The sequence below is a fragment of the Carassius carassius genome, chromosome 17 (genome assembly GCF_963082965.1).
Source record: "Carassius carassius chromosome 17, fCarCar2.1, whole genome shotgun sequence".
Taxonomy (NCBI): Eukaryota; Metazoa; Chordata; class Actinopteri; order Cypriniformes; family Cyprinidae; genus Carassius; species Carassius carassius.
This window is the reverse complement of record NC_081771.1, coordinates 16701074-16723739: the sequence shown is the minus strand read 5'-3', so window position 1 is coordinate 16723739 and position 22666 is coordinate 16701074. Positions and strand designations below refer to the sequence as shown.

Sequence of the window (22666 nt, the reverse complement as noted above, 5' to 3'; positions counted from 1 at the left end):
TACAATGAATTTGCTGAAGCAACTATGGCATTTGAGCCGGTTTCAACATGCCTTTTAGCTCCTTTATCTTGACTTTTAACATTTTATTTTATTTTAGAGCTTTGGTTTGTGCTTTCACTACATGGTTAAATCAAGATAACATATGGCCTCTTTTGGCCTATTTACTTTTCCGGCATTATTTTTAATTGAACTGCATTTGCTTTATATCATGCGTGTTTTGGATTTTTTTATATTTAATGCCTACTTTATGGGACTATGCAGAAAGCAAAAGTACGTAATCACAGATTTTGAGCTTTGAAAGACTATGAGCCCATTAGCACTTTTGAATCTGTCATAGAGCCACACAGTCTTTAGGTCAGATTAAAAATGCTAATATCTAACAGTAATGTCATCATTATGTCCCCTCGCTGCACAGTTTTGCGATCTGCCAAAAAAGGCATTATCCTCCGCCTCTGGGGGCTCAGCCTCAGCCCTGTTCTTTTGGTATCAGAGGTCACTGGCAGATTAATTTCTTCTGACGCACACTTTAAGTTAATGGAGCCCGGCTCAAAAGGTTGCATGTGCCAGACTAACAGATGCCATTTCACTAGTCCTGTTATTTTGTAATGAGGCTTGTTGGCTTAAAAACAGAAGCAATCCAAAAGCCTAGATCGTAGCCCCAGAGGAGAGGTAGATGTTGGCCTGTTAAATGATAGCTTGCTGAGAGATGCAGCTAGAGCAGCAGATATTTGTTTCTGCACCAGCACCGTGCCAGCCATTCCTGTGCCTCATTGGCTTTAGGATGGATCAGCGGGTATGGGCCCATTTCTGGAAAACATTTTCAGGCTTCAAACACGAATATGGAGCTTTTTAGAGCTAAACAAAGTGGCAAATTCTCTGCTTTGGATGTAGCTGTGGAAAAACATTTGAACCAACCAATATTTGTGTGTATCTTATGGCTTTTCAAGAGCTGAAACTGATAACAGCCCCAAACAAACTTGAAAATGATATTTGATTGAAGTAGCCCACGGCAGTGAATTAATTACACATTAATTAATTATTTTAAATTTAAACAAATTTAAAAACCATCCTTCTTCTTTAAAGCTGAATACCAGTGAACCATCATACATGTATTGAACTTCAAATTGAGTGCATAATCAATAATAATGGGATAATAAAAAGCATTATTAAAACCTATTTTATTTTATTTATTTATTTATTTTTAATATGCCTTTTATAAAAGCTCCTTTTACCAGATAGTTTTAATTTCTTTAATACATGGTTAAATTAGGCAAAAAAACTTTATATTTAATTAAAATGAACCCTGTCAACTAATCCATGAATCAATGAATGAATAATTGTTTTATTAATTATTGTCATCATAGAAATAAGAAAAAAATTTTGTTCCTAATTTTTATTTATTTATTTTTCCCACATATCTTCAACCAGTATTCAGTCATGCACATTCTGTTATGCAGTTCTGACATAAGATCCGCTCCAGTGGCCTGTTTATTATCCAGTCATCTGTGGACTGGTTTCATAGTCAAGAAATGTTGTTTTGAATTTCTTTCTTTTTTTGTGTGCATTGAGTCGTTTGCTTTATATATTTGGGAAAGGTATTTTCAGGTCATATTCAGAAATGTAACATAAGAGTAGAATGAGTCATAAATTAAGTGTCTGCTGTCACTCTCCAATTGCAAAGTTAAAAGTTAACATTGTGTTTCCAAAAGTCTCTAATCTTTGGATTGATTTAAAAGCCTCTTAAAGTGCAATGCTAATAGAAAGTGTTATTATTACAAAGTACAATACAAAAAAGACTGGAGCCAGAAAGAAATTAGAACGAGCTATAATGAGTTATTAAATAGAGGAGCAAAGTGTTCTGATGTCTATAGAGAATAAAAATGACCCCTTTGAGTCGCCATCGCTGGCATTTTAAACTAATTCTCTATCCATTATTGGCTTGCCATTGAACTTGGTAGGGGTCTGTCTCGAGCATAGTGTAGAAAAACGTGGAAAAGGGTTTATTGTCTTGTCAAATGAAAAAGGATACATTTTCTGAACTCATGCTAAGTTAAAACCTTTTCATTGCTGGACAATGTTCTCATCTCACAAATGGAAAGCCATAATCAATACTCTGTTAAAGGCTGTTTTTAAAATCTCCACAATTGGCAGCATAATCACAAGGAGCGTAAACAAAATCTGTTAATCATTATTAATTAATTAGGACCTATTGACTGCATTGAATCATTGGTCCTGCCCTGTAACTTGTGTGTAATGCATCTCCCCACCGCTTCTTTACAGAGGATGTGGCTCTATATGAAAACTACAAAATAAAGGCATAACATGAAAATAATCAGCCCGTTATATCTGGCAGGAATATGTGCTAATTTCAGGTTTCTTGAATCAATCTTTTTCTTCTCGCACAATAAAACAAACTAATTTAGTAAGTAGCCATGTAATAAGATGGATAACATTCACCTGGTCATTGTCCTGAAACAAACCCCTTTGGGATGATAGGAGTGGTCCTGGTCATGCTGTCATTTTGCTTTTGTTTTTAAAATACATTTTTATAAAATTTTCTGAACAAGGATACATAAATTTGATCAAAAGTGACAGTAAAGACATTTACGGTTTTTGCAAAAGATTTCCACAGTATTTCTGTTTATGATAGAAGTCTGCTGAAAACTTCACTTTGCCATCACAGGAATAACATGTCTTTTAAAATATATTAAAATAGTAAAAACAGTAAAATGAAACACTTCTTTTAAATTGTAATAATATTTCACAATTTCAATTTGTACTTTCTTTCAAATTTGTATTTATCTTTGATCAATTAAATGCAGCCTTGATAAGCACATAAACAACCAAACAAACAAATAAATAAATAAATAAAAAACTTTACCGATAAACATTTGAATGGTGTTGTGTGTATCATAATATAGTTGGGTCAATGACATGGCATGGTGTATCTATTCATTTCTTATAAAATATATGAAATATGCTATTTTTACTTGTGTTTAAAAATATATTTATTTTTATTATTGTGGATATTTCTAATTGGCAGTTATCTTTACTGGAAATGTAGTTACCTATGGTTATTAAATAGGCATGATGCCAGTTTTTGAACAATCCAGTGAGTTCGCTTAACAAATGAAAGGTACATTTAATTGAATTTTACTTTTAATAAAAAAATGTTTCTCTTTTTATTTGGAAGTCGATGGACACAAACCAAACATTTGTACCATTGCATGAAATTTGCGGGCCAGTTGTATTGTAGAGATATACACACACCTGCTGTGCACTCTTACCACAAGAGGATGCAGAGTATAGTAGTTTGTGTTTAGCACTGACTCTTATGGAGACAAGAATGCGCTTGGCTTCCTGGCTGGAGCAGCCAGGTCCTCTCTCGGACCACACTGGCCTCTGCACAGTGAACGTGTTCCCCTGCTCACGTGGCTCACAGCCGGGATTAATTGCCACCAAGCCCTCTGTGATTCAGGAATGCAATTACCTACTGACCCAAATCATCTACTTGGCAGGAAGTCCATATCCCTCACACCGTGCTGCCAGCACCTGCCGGTAGACACTTCTCTATCCCCGGTCTCTCTTTATTTTTTCTCTCTCCCTCATCTTGCGTCACACAGCTGATGTCTGGCAAGGGATGCTGTCATCAAAAGCAGCTGTTTTTGGCAAAGCAATATGAGTGTTCATGGAATATCAGAATGTTACACAGTTGTACTAAACCAGTAAGCCATGGGACTCCACAGGATTTTACCACTGTTTGTGTTTGATAACTTCAAAACATGCCTATATATGTGTATGTATTTTAATTTAGAATTTAGAATTTTTTATGTAATATTTTAGTACTTTTTTGAAAGAATGTAAAAAAATCTTTGTCACTTTTGAGCAATTTAACGCGTCCTTGCTGAATAAAAGTATTAATTTCTTAAAATAAAATGTGTAGTAATATATTTTTATATCTCAAACTCTTTCTTAGAATATTTCTTATATTAACATTTTTCTTATGTATGATATTTGTATATTGGTGTGTATTCGAACAAGGCTCCTATACAGCCCAGTCAATTTGTATCTTACACAAAAACTAAGTCCAATAAAATAGTTATATATGAATGAATACTGGCAAGTCAGTCATGAATTAATCAGTAAAAATTCCAAAGATTTTGACTCCACTGAACTAAGTAAGGTTTGCCATGTGATTCTGGGCTTCCCCTGGAGACACTATTCATAAGTGTGATGTTTGTTCTCTGAGTTTCATAATCAAATTCATTCGGTCTCATAGCCTCTGATCCTCATTTACACTGATCAGAACATTTTGTCTTAAAACTATGTGGCTCGTTTGTGAATGTGCATTGGAGTCAAATGCAATTGCAGGCTTTGAGTTAGTGAGAATCGGCAGTTGTTATTATTTAGTTTATCGAAAGGGAAATTTGAATACACACATATGTCGTAATCACAACGTCTTACTTTCCAGGACCTTTCTGTGACCGCCTCAGTGGTCCTCATCTATAACCTTTGTAATGATTTCATATGGGTGAGTGAGAGTGGGAGTTTTCATTCAATAGATGTTCTCAAGCCGTTTCTTTTGTGCCATTGTGAAACAGAATAAAAGAGCTTTGGATAGAATCCTAGTTGTATCATCAGCGACGGCAAACAACAATCCTTCAGTTCTTTTAATGTTAATGAATGAACTAAAGCAAGACATTTCTACTGTATGTGTCCCACTCTTATCAAAGGCTGAGAAATTACCAGTGAACAAAAGCCATTCACTCATGTTCAGTCATTGTTGTTGTTTTCAAATCATTAGAATGCATTAAGAGCCGAACTGTGAATTAGAGCTTATTTAGTCTAATGGAGATTTATTTAGCTGAATGCTAAATTTTATGTATTTTATTTATTTTTGGATTCAGGAAAATCACTAATACCACAGCCTTGTAATATTGTTCTGTTTTACATTTTAATTAACTTCCATTTAAAGAACTATTTTACCCCCAAATATACCATCATTAAAAAAAGAAGAAAAAATGAAATACACCAATAATAGATCAGTGAAGGAGACACATGTCATTACTGTCTTTTCAAATGCTTATGTCTGTGTTTAATTTCCTTAATTATATTTCTAGTGCTATTTTTAAATGTTTGTTCAAGCAATAATATGTTAATTATCTTATGTAGTCTTATGTCTTAAATCAGGAATTAAAAATGAATTGGTTCCATGTATAAACAGTAGACTAGTAGGTTTTTTCATTCATTTTCCTAGTTAGAACGAAGCAAACAAAATAAAACATTACTTAATAAATTTGAGGCACTGCCATTTCTGCATATATAATATAATTTCATCATATTCGTGATATTATGAATTTATTTATGATTTATTTATTTATAGCTAGGCTGTTCATTGTGAAGAATTTTTTTTAAGCCTAGCCTAAAGTTGATTTTAAAAAATGTAAAAAATTGATTTAGCCTGTATATATAAATTCATGTAGGCAATTTTTTTTATTAACTTTTATTAGACTGCAGATCGAAATACTTTAGACTATTTTCTTTGACTGCAGAGAAAATGAAACCATTTAAATTTGCAGTGTTAACTCATGAATTAAAAGAAAGACGAGAAACAGCTCTCAAAAAGAACAATCTCTATTTTTATCGTTATGCTGAATGATGTTTGACAGTAAATGCATCTCCACTGCATAGCAAGAAATTGAAATTCATCAATTTAATCTGACACCTTTTAATGCACCATATGAATATGTGCAAATGCAAATGAGAGGTATGGCAGAGGGGAATAAAAATGTTTTTTACTTCCCCGGGTCACCATTCACTGTCATTGTATATGCTCAATTTTAATCTGTTTCTAATTTCTGTGCTTGGTCATACTGAGGCAAATGCTGCACCCCAGACAAGGGAAGGAAAAGTAAGATTTCCAGTGTAGCCCCACACACCAAACGTGGGCCGAAATAAAGACTGTATTACAGGCTATATTAGGGGCCATGGCTGTTCTCTGCCATTATAAGCCCAAACCCTGACAAACAGGATTAAGCACACCAAAAATACAAATTCTCATGGATAGAGTTTTATATTTTCAAAGAACTCCTAACTGACACATCATTGGATAGATTGGGATGATCCGAGGTATTCCAGCGAGAGCTAAGAAGGATCATACTGAATCCAAAGAGCTCAGCAGTAAAAGCCTTTTTTCCTGGGGTGCTTGCCTGTTCTGTTCTAAATTTTTGGCTAGAAAGAGATGCGAGAGGGTGAGATTACAGTTGTCCTGCAGCTCCGCATGGATGATGTTTGGGACCAGGGCTTCCTAGATCACTGCTCTTGACACTACACAAAGAAATATCCAGCCTAGGCCTCAAAGCTGGTCAGTTGCTTGTTATGGTTTAAGTTATATCATTGTCCTATTCAAGATAATGGAAAAAAAAGGGAGTGAAAACAAACAACATCAAAAGGTCAAACAAAGGGTTTAATGCATTGTCCTGCGGCATTAGTGTACTGAGGGTTTAAAAAAAAAGTCTGAAAGCATAGAGATGCCATTAAAAGGTCGAGAGTTGGGAAGGTTAGAGTGAAAATAATTTGTTGTGTATAGCAGCTAAAAGCATAAAAGCCTGGATTGTACTCCACACATGTGCATTTGTTTTCTCTTTTGGAAAAACATTGATGATTCATGGTGATGTTTTCTTTTACGCACTCGTTCTGTTTAAGAGTCTGAACTGTGGGTGCAAGATTTGCATGTCCCATGTACCAAAACAGTGGCAACCGTCGCTCACAGTCATCCGGATTTGGGACTTTTGGAGCTACTGGGCAGGCTGGAATGTTAGGGTCAAAAGATGTTAACATAATCAGCTTAAAATAATACCGTCTTTGCACTGCGATGACAACACAGAAGCTGTTACTGAACCAAAATATGTATTTATATTGGACTTGGTTTAATGCTGCCCATGCATGGTTGCATCTATACATAGTCTATGCTAGTTTGGTTTGCCAATATTAATTAAAATATTAAAAATGATTAAATATTCATTTTTTTAGCTCATTTACAACAGTCTTTATTTATTAGTTATAACTACCACTACTTCTGCTACTAAATAATGATGATAATAATAATAGACTTTAAAGCAGTCATAGTTGGTTTCAACAGCAGCGTTTAGAGATGCTGATATTGCTGTTAAAATGGCCATTTATGACAAAAAATATTTACAGTATTATTTTGGCCAGGTTGTGAACAAAACAAAATAAAACAATAAGAAAGAAAAGGAATAAAACTAAATGATTTATCAGTATCGCTTGACTAATATTCAAGATTTATACTGTTAGCATATCAGTTGCAAAAATCTCTGAAATGTACTACCCATTTTGACGCTGTAAATTATAATGTTGCAGTGCATAAATTTGCTTTTCTTGTATTTTGTAAAACAAGTGATTGTCACTGTTAGCATCTTATTTTTTAATAATTTAGGCAAGATTTTTATCAAATTTGATAAAATTATTAGTAAACAAAGCAATATTGACCTATCAACATTGACCAGAATTGTAATATTGCCACATTCTTAATAGGTTTACTCCATATTAGATGAGGAAAATCATGTGTAAAGCCTGGGGTTTCATGTTTATGATCTCTTCAGTGCTCTTGCGCTGCTGTTAGGGTGCTGATGATGAACGCTAGTCATCAGACTGAAGCCGTGAGGGCTGTTGTGGTGATTTAGTTCACGATTCGGCTTCATTAAGCCAATAAATGAGTTGTAGTGGCGTACAGATAAAGTGTGTTTTGCAGCTGTAATGAATTCTCTTCTGGTTTGATCTTCTTTTAAGGGCACCCTCAGAAATCACACTATGCTGATTTGGTGCTCAAGAATGTCAATGTTAAAAATGGTTGTGCTGCTTAATATTTGTAATTGTGATTTTTTTTTCTTCTGGATTCTTTGATGAAACAGAAGTTTATCTGCAATTAATTTATATAGAAATCATTATACATTTTTTTGATGTCACTAATAATTGATTTAATGCATTCTTGCTAAAAAAAAGTACTCACCGTGAACTTTTGAACTGTGGTGTGAAAACATCTGTTATTTTGTGTATAAAAGTAACATTTAATCATGCAAATATAGACTTGTTTTCTGTTTGGATTTCAATTATTTTTAATGCCCTATTTTAATTGAGCATTTTTTTTTGTTATTCCTTGTTAGATCATTGTTTTATGAGTCTTGAGAGGGATGGTACTCTTTTGTTAAATACTAAGTTGAAGGCGGAGGGACACAGGAGGATGGCTGGATTTTCAAATCCTTGTGCTGTTGGGCCAAATATGGAAGGAAAGTTTCTGGTAGCTGAAAATTGTAACAAAAATTCCTTGTTTTGTGGGCATTCCTGCATGCTCTTAAACTAGGATTGGTCGGGTGGGTGGGGAGAGGGTGGGCTTACTCAACATCCTGAACACGCAAGCCAAAAGAACAACCACAAAAATGAGAGTTATGAGTTTATCCAGCTGTTTTAGCGTTTTATAAAAGTCCTTGTTGTGATCCACAATCCTACTTACTGGAGGGCAGTCCATCATGTTAATAGCTGAGGCTGATAGGATGTTTTATTGGATGGTGTGGAGTGAATTTGCATCATGTCGGAGTGTCCCATGAGGATGACAGATGCTGATTTGATAAATTGCATTATACACACCAGTCCCTTCCTGAGATCAATGGGGGACTACATAGAAAGTCCTGCCCCACGGTATAGCACTGTGGGGTACAGTTAGTCCCCAATCTCTGCAAAACACAACACACACACACCCACCTAACAGAACAGACTCTGGAATAGATCTCAGCCAAGCTATTCCTCGGGGTGTTCGCATCTGTGTGGTTATTGTTAAGGCAGAGCTCAAGCAGCCTACTTTGGAGAATATAATACAAAACAAGTGTAACTCCCTGTAGGCAGTAAGCTGGTACTTCTGACAGAGAGTAAATCAGGACTGCTTCGTATTGCACTTATTATAAGCACAATTTTAATGATTTAGACACATTAAGTGCATCAGCGCTAAACCAATAGTCTAAAAAAAAGCACTCGTCTCCCAAAGGCCTTCAACTTCAAAGGATATATCATTAAATGTTTGTATGAATGATTTAAGTCTATGGCAAGATGAGAGACCAGCCAAGTCAGTGGCACATCAATCATTCACAACTTAACATACGCCTGTCCAACTGAGTTTGGCAAGGGAGAATATTCCCTGGAAACAATGAAATGGCCGGAAAGTAGAGCGAAAAGAATGGACAGATGTAGAAAATACACAAAAACATGTAGGCAAAATTATGGGGAATGCGACTGAGAATTACAGAGAAGACTGAGAGAAAAACGCAGAATGGAAATTTGGAGGAAGTGAAGAGAGTCGACGGTAAGTGCAGAAATAATTTAGGGATCCTCATACGAAATTTAAGTCAGCATTTTGGATTGTTTCTCGCCTCACTTTATCACAGATTTGGCTCATGCTCTGGATTCAGAATGGATTCTTGGTCATCTTCTTACTTAACAGCGTAAAGACAGCGTTAGATGGGTTAATGGCATAAGAATGTCTACCTAATCTAGCCATTCCTTGGTTTATTTTTTTGTTCATTATGTTAACCAAATAATTTTATTCTGTTCTAATAAATTAATTTAGAAAATGTTCATGAATGGTTTTAATGTATTTTGGAGAAATTTATATATCAGGACAATAATATGCATCATGTCATTGACCAAGATGCGTAGCAGATTCCCATCCGCCATGACACTCCCTGTTAGAAATACCACAAGCGGAGTGTTACAAGCACTGATACTCTACATTAATACAGTTATACAATAAGCTTTCAATGACGCAACTCAACATTCCTTCGTTACTATTTGTAAAGTGACATTTAAGAGGGTTCAGTTTTTAGACTGTCAACTTGAGATTTTAATCTGCAGTAGAATGAAGTTGTTTTGCACAAAAGAGGGCTTTTTTCATATGTATTTGCATACGTTTGCCGTCAAACTGCTGCCTCATGCCTACAGCCATATCACACAGCTATATATATCTCATGGTCGTGGTAATTCTGTTCTGCACAATACAGAGTTAAAAGGCAAAAAGTGAAGGTGAATTCACCTAAATGTATTTTTCATTAGGCATTGAATTACCTTTCTGTTCCCTCTGTGAACACGCAGTGTGCATCAGCCTGGCTTCTGTCTGCACTTAAGACAATATGAAGGTCTTGATGTTAAATGGACCCTCTGATCCTCAGTTGTTGTGTGGTTTCATTGGGCCTTGGACAGTGATGGTGGTCTTATAGGCCCTCATCCACCTCAGCAAAGAGAGCTCAGTGCTAAAAATGAGTTTGGATGCATACAAAATCTTATCCTGGGATTCCACAAAAGAGACTCGCTCAACCTAAATTAAATTACTATTATTGAATCATAATTTGAGTCACCAGTTGAGTCAGTGAGTTCATTTGGATCAGTTCTGAAAAGATATATGTGAAAATAAGCATTAGTTAAGCATTTTTGGCCCCTGACATTTCCAGATCCCATTCACTTTCATTATACTGAAAATAAAGAGAGTGGCCAGGATAATTCACGCTTGTGTTTCATGGAGGAAAGAAAGTCATACAGGTTTGGAACGACATGAGGGAGAATAAATAATGACTGTTTTCCCCCAATACAATGAGTCACATATTTTGCAAAAAGAGGCTTTCATAATGTTCTAAGAAGAAAAATTATTATTTTGCCAATTACATAAGTGAGGACCGTCACACAGAGGTGAATGCAACAGATTTTTCCTCAGTTATGGATTCACTTATGGCCAGTGGCCACGCAGAATTTACGAGCCTATTTCATTTATTAGTCTAGTGATTCCAATGGCACAGAAACTTTGCCAGCTTTCAACTAGATTTCTTTGAGCTGTATTTCACTGCTTTTTGGCTGGAGATTCTAAAAATCACATGATGCTTTTCTTCTGTGCTGCTTGAAAAATGGGGGTTTGAGGCAAAAGTGTCATGTGCTGATTTTGTTCTCCTTGGTTTTAATCGCAAAATATTCCATAGTAGCCCAAAAAACATTTTTTTTAATGAAACAATGAAACCTTTATTCAGAATCAGGGTTATTATAATTTACTATAACTAAACCATACAATTTCATTACTTGAAATAAAACAAACATTAAATGAAATAAAAACTTAAACTTATTTTTTGTAAACGTTATTTCAGCTAGTTGCCAAAGCAACATTTCTCGTTTTCTTTAAGTACACATAGACATAATGTAAAATAAATCCCCCAAAATAAATAAAAATGACAAAAAAATACTAAATACCTAAAAAAGTTAAATTTAAATAAAACAATCTATTTAAATACTGACAAAAATTTTTTATTAGTATATTAGTGATCACTGTTCAGGATACACTGATATTTTGAGAAATCAAAAATATTTAGAATAAAATATGCTTTATTTTAAAAGACAAAGAGTATTTCACTCTTTGTAAAATAAGTTTCTATATGGTGCATTGTACTGTTAGTTCCTGGATGGCCATGAACGGGCTTTTTGTTGTAACCTTGTACATGTAACTTATATGTAAATACAAAAGTTAAGAATTGTATGGCTGATGAGTATTTAGAATGTTTGCTTATCTGGCAGGATACAACTTATTCACTGATATGGATGGCTGACTGAACACAATGAGTTTTTTTTTTTGTCTTAGCAACCTCAATCAGAGCTTTGAAATTAATGCCTGTGGAGACAGTGTAGATAAAAACATGAAGAGAGTCAGTCAGAATTGATACCAATCACATGTAGCGGCGCTGCTCCTACTTCTTTTCCCCGGCGGTCTTCCTCATGTCTTGGCAACATAGGGAACTGGCAGTGTCAATTTATCAGAGAACAAAAGAGATGCTATGTGGGTAGGGAGTGCGTCTGTAGGCCCTTGGAGGGGAAACAGACCCCCCACCTCCTACCTGCACATTCAAACAGGATGCCGGATGCATCACGTTCCTCAAACAGACAAGTGGAACCTCATAATTAGCATTTTGGAACTTTTACTTTTGTTTGTTTTTCTTGTCTTCTTTTTTATGTTTTCTGTTTATGTTGTGTATATGCATTCAATATTATTCCAGAGCTCACTGTCCTAGAAAGTTTCGAGTAAAATTAGGGCTTGGTGGTATGACAGTAGATATTGTGGCTATGATAGAGATTAAGCTAATTTTGTCTATGTTGCAGTGTGTAAATACAGCACAGGATTGCTAAAAGTTTTGACATGTTGAAAATAAGTCTGTATAAGAAGATAAAGCATAGGACGTGCTTGATGTTAAAAATGTTATTAAGTGCAATAAGCCACAAAAAGAACTCATGCTGTCTGGCATTAGCTCACGCACAGAAATCTGCATGCAATCCTGAATTTAGTTCTCCTTTGTGGCTTATTGTGCTGGAATGGTCAAATACACACAAAATTATGTCAAAATGTCCATTCACATTCATGCAGTGGGTTATGTCTCAAGTGAATGTAAACAACTGAAAAAGTAAAAAACAACAACAACAGTATATTGTACTTGCCGAGATGCTTTTTTCACATTTTTTTTTTCCACAAATGTTGACCCATACTCAGAATTCGTGCTCTGCATTTAACCCATCCAAAGTGCACACACGCAGAGCAGTGAACACACACACACTGTGAACACACACCCAGAGCAGTGAACACACACACACACACTGTGAACACACACCCAGAGCAGTGAACACACACACACTGTGAACACACACCCAGAGCAGTGAACACACACACACTGTGAACACACACCCAGAGCAGTGAACACACACACACACTGTGAACACACACCCAGAGCAGTGGGCAGCCATTTATGCTGCGGCGCCCGGGGAGCAGTTGGGGGTTCGATGCCTTGCTCAAGGGCACCTAAGTCGTGTTATTGCCGGCCTGAGATTCAAACCCACAACCCTAGGGTTATTAGGAGTCAAACTCTCTAACCACTAGGCCGACTTCCCAATTTTTTTTTTATTTTTTTTACCATTATTCATTCAAAGGTCTATTTATTTATTTATTTTTAAACTACAGGATGATGCTTATTTCTACGAATAATTGATTGATTAATTAATTCAAACGTTTAAATATTACATGTGGTTTAAAGATCTAGTTTAAGAATGTTATTTAAAATATTTTAAATGTTATTTATTTATTTTTATACAACAGGACAATTTCATAATCATTAAATCATGATTAATATAAACGAAATGTATCTATTTACAATGTCAATTATTGTTCCTTTTGTGACCAAGATGTCCTCATACATCTTTCTATTTTTGTCGTTCAGGTTTGTGATCATCTGGTGATAGGTTTTTGCTCCTGAAAAAGAATCAGGTAAATATTAAATACTTTTTTTTTTGCTCTCCTGTCTCCATTGCTAATTTTCTCAAATTGATTATCTTCATGAAATCTAAAACTGCATTCTAACCAGTGCGGTCATCAACCTGCATCTATCTTTTTTGTTTTTCTCTCTGCGGTTTAAAAGTTGTATGAGCTGGGCTTACCAATTCATTTCATTGTTTTATGTAACTTTTGAATGCTTTACATTCTGTACACTAACTTCCTAGCTGCCTCACCACATTCCTGTCGTAAACACACACACACAGAGCGAGAGAGAGGGTAACTTACATAAGCTGGCCTGAGTGTCAGAGAGGCCAGCGGCAGGACACAATGCCATTTCTCTGGTGTAAGGCCTAGTTCCCATCTCATTGCCTTTCCCTACGTGAAACAGACTCACTTTTGCTCAATTAGCTCAGAAAGAAGAAAAACAGCAGAACATGATGCATTTAGTTACATGATCACATACTTGTAGATTGCCACCCAGTTGCCCCCTACACTTCTCTCAGAGGAAGCAGTATCCAACTGGCTGACATGAAGGTTCCTTCAGATGTTGAGAGGCTTAAAATGCTTGAAATTGACTGTACGTATTGAGGAATGTGAAGTGGAAATGACTTTAATGCGAAAGTAACATCAAAATTGACTCTATTTACTTAATTTACTTTCCCCACTCATTATATAAAACATTATTCAAACCTTTGTCCTGTCCAACCACCTACTGTAGATATTGTAGGGTTGCACTAGCCATTCAGACACATGAAGTCCAAACTTGTGGCTTAGTAACTACTAGCTAGTTGAAGTTTTTGCAAACTGGCACACCACAGCCTTTTTCTTCTGTTTTCTGTAGATAAGATAAAAAAGAAAAAAAATCACATTCACTGTTAACATGAATTTCTTGGCATCCACTACATTGAGCAATGCACGCAAGATTGTTTAGATCAGGTTTGTGCTGAAGAGATGCTTTCATTTATTTACATAATGCTCTTTAATTACATAACGTGTAAATTATCGCTATCACATATGTCTAAAGGATTGAATTCTGCCATGAAAAAAATGAGCTTATTTATGCAATTCAATCAATCTACTGTTTTATTCCGACCAGTGGTCAGAGGATTCTGTAAATGGTTAGTTTATTGTTTATAGAGTTATGTTTCATTTAAGCCTAATAGTGCAAACCACAATATTTAGTAGTGTATCACAACTAGACTAAATTTTAAGTTTATTATTGATCAGTCTAAAAATAATGCTATACTAGGTATTTTAACAAATTGGCACTATTCACTTTACTGGAACACTGAATTTTGCTTGTTTTAAAGAAAAGGATGGACGAGAAGAAATACATTTTTTTGCAGTAAGCAACATTTTGCCACAAAATATGTCAGTTCGGCTTAATAAAATATTATTACATGTTGTCTTGCATCGGAAACACACATAAAGGCTTCCTCTGTCAACAGTGCATTAGGTTATGAAGCGGTCTTTCAATTAAGTTAATTTTAGATTTGCATGAAGACTCATGTCGTGTCATGTCAGATGTCTATTATGATTCTGTCATTGTATGATAAATGTGTTGAAACATATTATGTTATGAAACATATTCTAGTTATTTCACAGTTTTATTGAGATCTCTGAGGGCAGGCGCCTCCATTACACTAAATGAATTTGTTTTTGCGTGTACTGATAGCACTAAACGCTTCTCACCTCTTAATTGATTTTCTCATTCATCTCTGGGGAATGTTGTTCACAGTCATGGATGCTTCTTAAGGAGCCACGTTTCAAACAGCCAGCAGTGCGGACAATCAACCCCCCTCTCCACCCGATACTAAGACATTGCCCTCAGAACTAATAATGGGTTTTAGCGCATGCTTCTCTGATTGATCTGCTAAAACTATAAGTGCAAGCAGAACAAATCCCTGTAATGATTGCCTCAGGAGGGGAGCCAGCGCCTCGCTAAAAGTATGTGTGTGTGTTTGCCGCCACATAGTGCCACTCGTACAAATTATCTCCCCACTGTACACCTCCTCACAAACCTCTTTTCAGATTTATTCAATCAAACTTTGCTCTCTACTCTTGTGTCCTGTGTCGTTGAAAGTCCAATACTCTTGAAATCTGAGGTTAGATTTTTTCTTCAGAAACCTGTTGTTAGACACACTCAGTCAATTATAGATCTATAAGCTACATAAACCCACGGCAGCGAAAGAGAGATGGATGGGTAAAAGCCCAAAATGAGTTGGCAAGCTTTTATTTGCTGATGATGCAGCGTTGAGCAGGTGACGCTACTAACATTTTTACTTGTTTACAATCAACAGGAATGTGATCAACCATAAATAACATTATATATTACTCTGACCTCAAAGTCTGCATGAAAATAAAGTTTGCACTATCTATATTCTAATAGATAGTTATTGATATTATTAACAATTTATTCATGTGTATGATTTATTCATTCAAACAAAGTTGGCGTAAGGCCTGTTCGCAACATCACGAATGTTCTAAATGAAAATTTATTTGATAATGAAAAAATAAAAACAATATAATTTTCTGGTTCAGACCTATGTGTGAAAAAAGTAAGATGGACTGAATGAAAATGTAAATTCATACTCTGACAGTAGGTGGCGCTTACAGAAAAGCAGAAATAACCTGGCTGCTCGTGTGTACAGAACGATACACAGCTTCCTGCTTCTGATAACTAATTGTCAAAAAAATCTAACGGTATTTAAATATTTTCAAACAGTCATTCAGAGTTTTGTATTTGCTAGGGAGTATATCAAATAACACCAAAATACAAGAGTGCAGACTCAAGAGAGCCAGATTAGGATTTCTCCTGTGCTATTTACTGTCATTTAGCAAAATAATGTTCGTAAATGGCACCAAGTCAGTACATTTCAGTGCATCTGAAATCACTTTTTGAGTAGGTACTACACACATTTCATGAGGAATGAACTTCACAGTTGTTATAAAGTGTGTTCTGTATAGTATAAATGTAATCCTGATGTACTTCATCCACCATGTTGGCCTGTTTACACCTGGTCACTTCATGTGTTTCCCCGATCGGATTGCTATTTGTTTTTGTTAAAATGATTCAATTTGCACTTGGCCCACATACATGTGTCTCTGCAAAACGGATCTAAACCCGATCTTCAATTCCTGCGGTATTTGACAATTTAATGTTTTAGTTCACGTCAAAGAAAGCAATGGACATTCGCTGAACTTTATTCATAATCATCTACTTTCAAGATCAAAGACCACAGTAGCGTTTTGGAGGGCATTTACACCTGTTTTTGTTTTTCATGATTGGATAGCTATCCAATTAGAGAAAATGCATGAAGTTACCAGGTGTAAACAGGCCCCCTTGTCATGTGACCTGTGGCAACAGTTGCGTCTCTTCACTGTCATTTACAGCTCCATTCTCATGGGATCTTTACTTTGCAATCTCTTTGTGAGTAATGTTTCATTAAACACAAATCTTACTGGTTGCATCAAATTTTCCACATCACATATATTCAACAGAAATCCAAAATAATAACTGACATAAGTTAATGTGTACAGTTTGTAGCAACTCTTAGCATGTTAAAATTCATGTTTTTCTCTATAAGTCCCCAAACAGTTCACAAAATAAAAAATTAATAATAATAATAACGGAGTATGTTTGAAGACCGTTATTAAGCTAGGGTTTTTGGCCTTATTTTTACATATACTGATAAGGACAAATGTATAAGAGACAGGACACAATAGTGAGAAGAGGGTCAGAAATGGTCGTAACGTGTCAAAAAACATATTAACCACCAAGCCACTCTCTAGTTTTGTTTTTAAAAAGACACGTTATCTTGTTTACTCCAGTTTAGATTTTCTAAAACACAGTTTCTAACTTGAATTTATATCAACTTTCCAATAAAACCCTGTGTCAAGCAAAATAGTAGTTTTTCTTCCCCTGCCTGCTCGATACTGTCGGAAACATGCTCTTCTCAAACAGAACTGAGGCATCAGTTGTACGTGTTCATGTGTGCGTGTGTTTGAGAGCTGACACATGCCCAGTGGTGTTTGTTTTTCAGGGCATGACTTGACCGTTGTTCGGAATTTCATCTCGCCGGCCATCTGAGAGATGAGCTTCAGGGTCCTCTGTCACGTTATGCCTGTACCACAACCCTGAGCTCACAGCCGGATATTTTTTTCTTTTTGTGTGTTTCTGTGGGGCTGTAGGTTTCCATGTACACAACACAGTCCAAATACTAATCACTTAAAGTAGTACAACTATCCAAGTAAGATAGTTGTACTACTATCTAACCAACTAAGTGTTAACAATCTTAAAGTAAAGTAAAACTATGTCTTGTTGTATTTAACAGTAAAGCTAGTGTACAACTACTATTAGTGGAAGATCACAAGTATTTAACAGACATTCCACACATAATAAAGAAGACCTAAAATGCAGTAAGAAAAAAGGTAAATGCTGTCACCATGGCAGTACCCTTTCACCTTTATAACTTATTTACCACTAATGGGTGCATATTGGTACCTAAAGTGTACATATTATTACCCAAATGGTACATGTTAGTACAATTTAAAAGGATACCTCTATGAATAGTGAATAGGATATATTTGAATAGTTTTAGTTTTTAAACTTGAATGGGTCTTTTAAATGCTACCTTAAATAAATTAATAAATTACACTAATTTAAAAAAATATAGTTACATTTAGTAACTAAAAATTACTAATGTAATTTCACATTTAAATAAATAAACAGTATTATTATGGTACGTTTTTGTTTGTTTGTTGCTTAGTGCAATGACTGAATCTTTTGTGTTAAAGACCTATGTGGTCTGGATAAACATGTTATATTAAATTCGACTGGTGAGACAGATATAACTTCCTTGTATTTCATCCTGTTATTCCTGGCGACCTATCAGGTACAGGCTTTGGGCGTCAATTAGTTGTGGCATTGACACAATAGTGACCATAGCGATGTAATTGTGTTCTGTAAAGTACTTACCAAATCTTACTTTCATGAATGAAGACATACAGTGTCAGATGACTTCACAGAATTTGTCTGAAACAAGCTGAAATGTCAAGAAGTTTTTTAGAGAGTGATTCATTCTAAACCGTTTAATGGAGAAATGTTATGTGTTCAGTATTCACCATAGGTCATTCATTTATCAATTCATTTTGTAAAACTATTGGCATTTATGGCCATTTCTGGGGTAAATGAACCATGGTGAATTAGGTACTCATGACACAACCCACCCGTTCTGTGAGATGTGAGTGGTCCCCAGACACCTATTCACTGAAGGAACTCTGAATTCACTTGAAAGCAGAACATTCCCATTGCCCGGTTTCTGTTACGGTCATACATACTGTCAGAGCGTGTGTTTGCATGCAAAAACAAAAGTAATATGTGTGTGTGTGTGTGTATATATATATATATATATATATATATATATATGTTATCTTAGGTGCCTTTAGGAAATTGTAGGTGGGGGGAGTGCATGTACAGTTCTCTCTCCACCTTCAATACCACGACTGAGGTGCCCTTGAGCAAGGCATCAAACCCCCAACTGCTCCCCGGGCGCTGCAGCATAAATGGCTGCCCACTGCTCTGGGTGTGTATTATATGCAATTTTAATGTATAACAAATATATAAATATAATAATATAGGGTAGACTTGGTAAAGTTGGTACACATTTTGCTTTTTTTATTACCATACCACAACTAGGGACTGAAAAGAAGTGATTTTTCATATGACATTTCCTTTACTCATCTGCTAAAATATTAGTAATTATCAACATCCATAAGTAGGTCAACTTTTCCATAATTAGCTCATAAACACAAGAAGCTTATTTGTTCCAACAGTACCTATATCAGTTAAAAACATTAATAAAACAGATCAAATGCAAACAATAACCCAATAAACATAATAACAGTAAACATAATAAATTAAACATAATAACTATAGCCTAATAAATTATAAAAACAAAGCAAAGGTCATTCAGTCACCTAGGCTACGCACTCACTCGGTCACCTCTGTCACTTACAGTGGTGGCAAATGTAGATTTGGCCTCCATCAGTACATTCTACATGTATTAATCCAAAAATTCAACATATTGTGCCTTTTAAAGAACACATCATTTCTGTATATGTATTTGTATGTGTCTTCGCTGGCTTATTTGAGCATTATAATTTGTGCTTAACCTGAACTTTTCCTATTGATGCTTTAACCTTTACTCTTCAGTGTATTCCTACATCTTTTGGCGGAGCCCAAAGTATAAAGCTGCTGCTTTCCTAACGTATGAAACAAGCTTCTTATTAACCAACTATTTGTGTAGAAGCAGGATGGTCCTCTCCATAGACTTTTCTATCATAGCAGGGTCTTTTCCGCTTGAACCAGCCGTGGTTACTATCTGGTTCATCATTGGGCCAGATACGGCAGCGCTTTAACTTTGTGTTTGGTATATCGTTCCCATTGCGTCATAGAGAACATGGGTTACACAAGTAACCCGAGGCACTATTATTATGTTTTCATTTTAATATTTTTTTTAAAAATAGTTTTGTGTATATATAAAATACTACTATTGTTCCATGTAACATAATGTTGTCTTAGAGAAAGTGGAGACCGTCTCAGTGCAAAATATAGAAGGTTTGTTGTACAAGAATAAGGTGTATATATACAGTGAGCGTTATAGTACAGAGAGTAAGGGTGAGAATTTTGTATCAGAGCTGTTTACCATAGTAGTGCACTTGTCAATTGAGCAAATTTACGCAAAACAGCTTTATTAAAAGTATTGAATAAAAGAAATAAATTCTTTAAAAGCCCTTACTGACCCCATACTTTAAAACAATAATGATCATTATTTGTATATTTGTTGTATAACGACTAAAATTTTCTTTTAAAAAAGAAAAATGTTGAAAGTGTTGAAACTCAGTTCCATGTACATTTATACACCCCTCCTTGGTAATTTGCAGGCAAGTAAATATTTGTGAAAAAAAAGTCTCCAACCATTCCTTGAAGCTATTTTAGATTAATGTGATGGCAGGCGAGTGAGCAGTATCAGCTGCAGAACGTAGTTGTGTGTAGTGGCAGCAGGAAGAAGGGAATTATAGCAAGTGTACGCCTGGGGCCAGTGTGTCTGACAGGGCCTGTGTGGGGGGCTCGGTGCAGGGTTCCTTGTTTTGCTCCTAGACTGTTTGTTGCTTCTTTGGATTCCTGGCTCTAAGTTGTTGTTCTCGGGCCAATTTCTCATCGCGCACACAGAGCGAGTCAAAGAATGAGCACTGAGTCCTGCTGCCAGCTGACTTTGAAGAACAACCCAAGCTTTCCATGGCAGCCATCGCCGTTACTGGTTCCCTGGGAGAGACGCTCTGAGGGGAAGCATTCTCCATAAAATGCTAATGTTAGATACTTCACTGAGCTGGAGATTCCCATGCCATTGGTTAATCCATCACCTCCTTTCCTTCAGTTTATAGAGAAGTCATTTGTCTCTTTACACTTTTTATAAATTCTCTTTAAGCTCTTTGCCCGCGTTAGTCAAGAAGAATTGTAAGTGGACTTTTCTGATTAATTGCTAGAGCAATTACAAAATACAGCAAAAGAAAATTATTATTTTTAAATGCCAGATATTTATTGTTGGATGAACATACTCTTTGGTTCTAACAACCTAGTTATATTGAGTGAAGTGAGTAAATCCAACAACTTTCAACTGTTTGCATTTTTTTTTAAAGTTCAACTGTGACTATTTCTTTGTTTAATTTGTATAAAATTCTGCATATAATTATAGTTCATTTTATATAATGTTTTACTTTTTGCTACAAGTTCATTTTACGTCTAAAATGTAGTTTTTGGTAATATATTTATATTTTCCACAAATTAGTTTCTATAATTCATTTTATTAGTTTATTTTCACAAATTAATAAATAATAATAATAATAAAAATCATTATATTTCTGTAAATGTTTATTCCGTAGGAAAATATGTTTGCTTGTAGAACTAAAGACTGTTGTTCATAATGAATCGATAATTTGGAGACCAAGTAGATTGCTTTACAGTCTAATGAGCCTCAAATTATTTTTTTATTACTTAACCCAAAAAATAAAATTCTGAGAAAAACACTTAAAAGTTGCTTCAAACCTCTATGACTTTCTTACTTCTGCTGAACAAAAAAGAGAAGTCACAGGGACCAACCACTGTATAGAACTGTCTAAAAATTGTGTCCGCTATCTCAAAAACTGAAGACAGGACATCAGCTGAGGCCATACTATATGAAAATGTTGAGAATACATGTCAGTGATTTATAATTTGTTAAAAATAAAAATAATTGACCAAAAGAGCTTAAAAATGAGTAAGCTAAATAGCTGTTATTTTTAAATATTTTTTTTAATAAATTGTATTTTTTTGGGACCATTTTGGACCATGTGCAATCATTCTTGCTTCAATAAAGCATTAATTAATTAATTCATTCATTTATTTATTTATAATCAAGAATCTAAATCTAATGGCTGACCAGAGAAAACTCAAGTTCTTATCGAAAGAAAAAAAAAACTACTATAACAGACATAAATTCACTAAAATGAATAATAAATAAATAAAGAACTAAGTTTAATGCCACACAGTTCCTGCCCTGTTTTACATGGAAAAACACGGTCTTGACAAAAGTGTGATTCATTTGTTGTGGCATTTATTACAGTGCAAAGTGGCTGCACATCATTAACTTCGAATCTGAGTTTACTGGTGGGATTAGGCCGACAGTTCATTCTTTCTTTTCATTTCTCGTACTTTCTCTTTCATATCCGGCACCAGTGATGCATTCTCATTGAGTCTGATTATAAAGTTTGCAAGCAAAATCATTCTTTTATTCTTCAAACCTGCCTTCCCAGATGAAGAACTCTATTAGATGAGGGGAGATGAAACGTGGCAGTTAAGAGTCTGATATGCTCAAACGGTCCACATCCTCTCCCATTTGCCATTTTGCATGTGATATTTATCTTGCAGATACTATTAAAATCAGATGAAGCGTTCTTTGACTGATAGACAGAGTGGCTGCATGGCGTCAAAGCAGAGAGATGATTATCACAATCTGATATTGACACCTCATTACGTTCATACTCCTGAACAGAGGATGCAAAAAACTCTCTTTGTGCGTCAGAGAGTTTGCTGTTGTGTTCTTCTGTGCTCTTAACAGTTCTGCTTGAGGCCAGGCGAGTTCTGTGCCTCTGTTTTGATAAAGTCGTTCAGAAGCGACTGTCATGTCAGTGATGGTCAAATGGTTACATGGGTTAACCACTGTCTGTATTTTTTATTTATTGTATTATTATTATTATTTTTTT

General features: G+C 35.3%; 1 protein-coding gene across 5 annotated transcripts in view; it reads left to right on the top strand.

Annotated features, from left to right (window-relative positions):
• LOC132161225 (lipoma-preferred partner homolog) overlaps positions 1 to 22666 on the top strand; it is a 213443-nt gene that overhangs the window by 10680 nt on the left and 180097 nt on the right. For 4 of the 5 annotated variants that reach the window (XM_059571140.1, XM_059571141.1, XM_059571143.1 and 1 more), the window contains exon 2: positions 13308 to 13354. The exons of the other annotated variant lie outside the window; for it this stretch is intronic. The gene's annotated coding sequence lies outside the window, so the exon portion shown is untranslated. The remainder of the gene's footprint in view (positions 1 to 13307; positions 13355 to 22666) is intronic. 5 annotated transcript variants of the gene reach the window in all.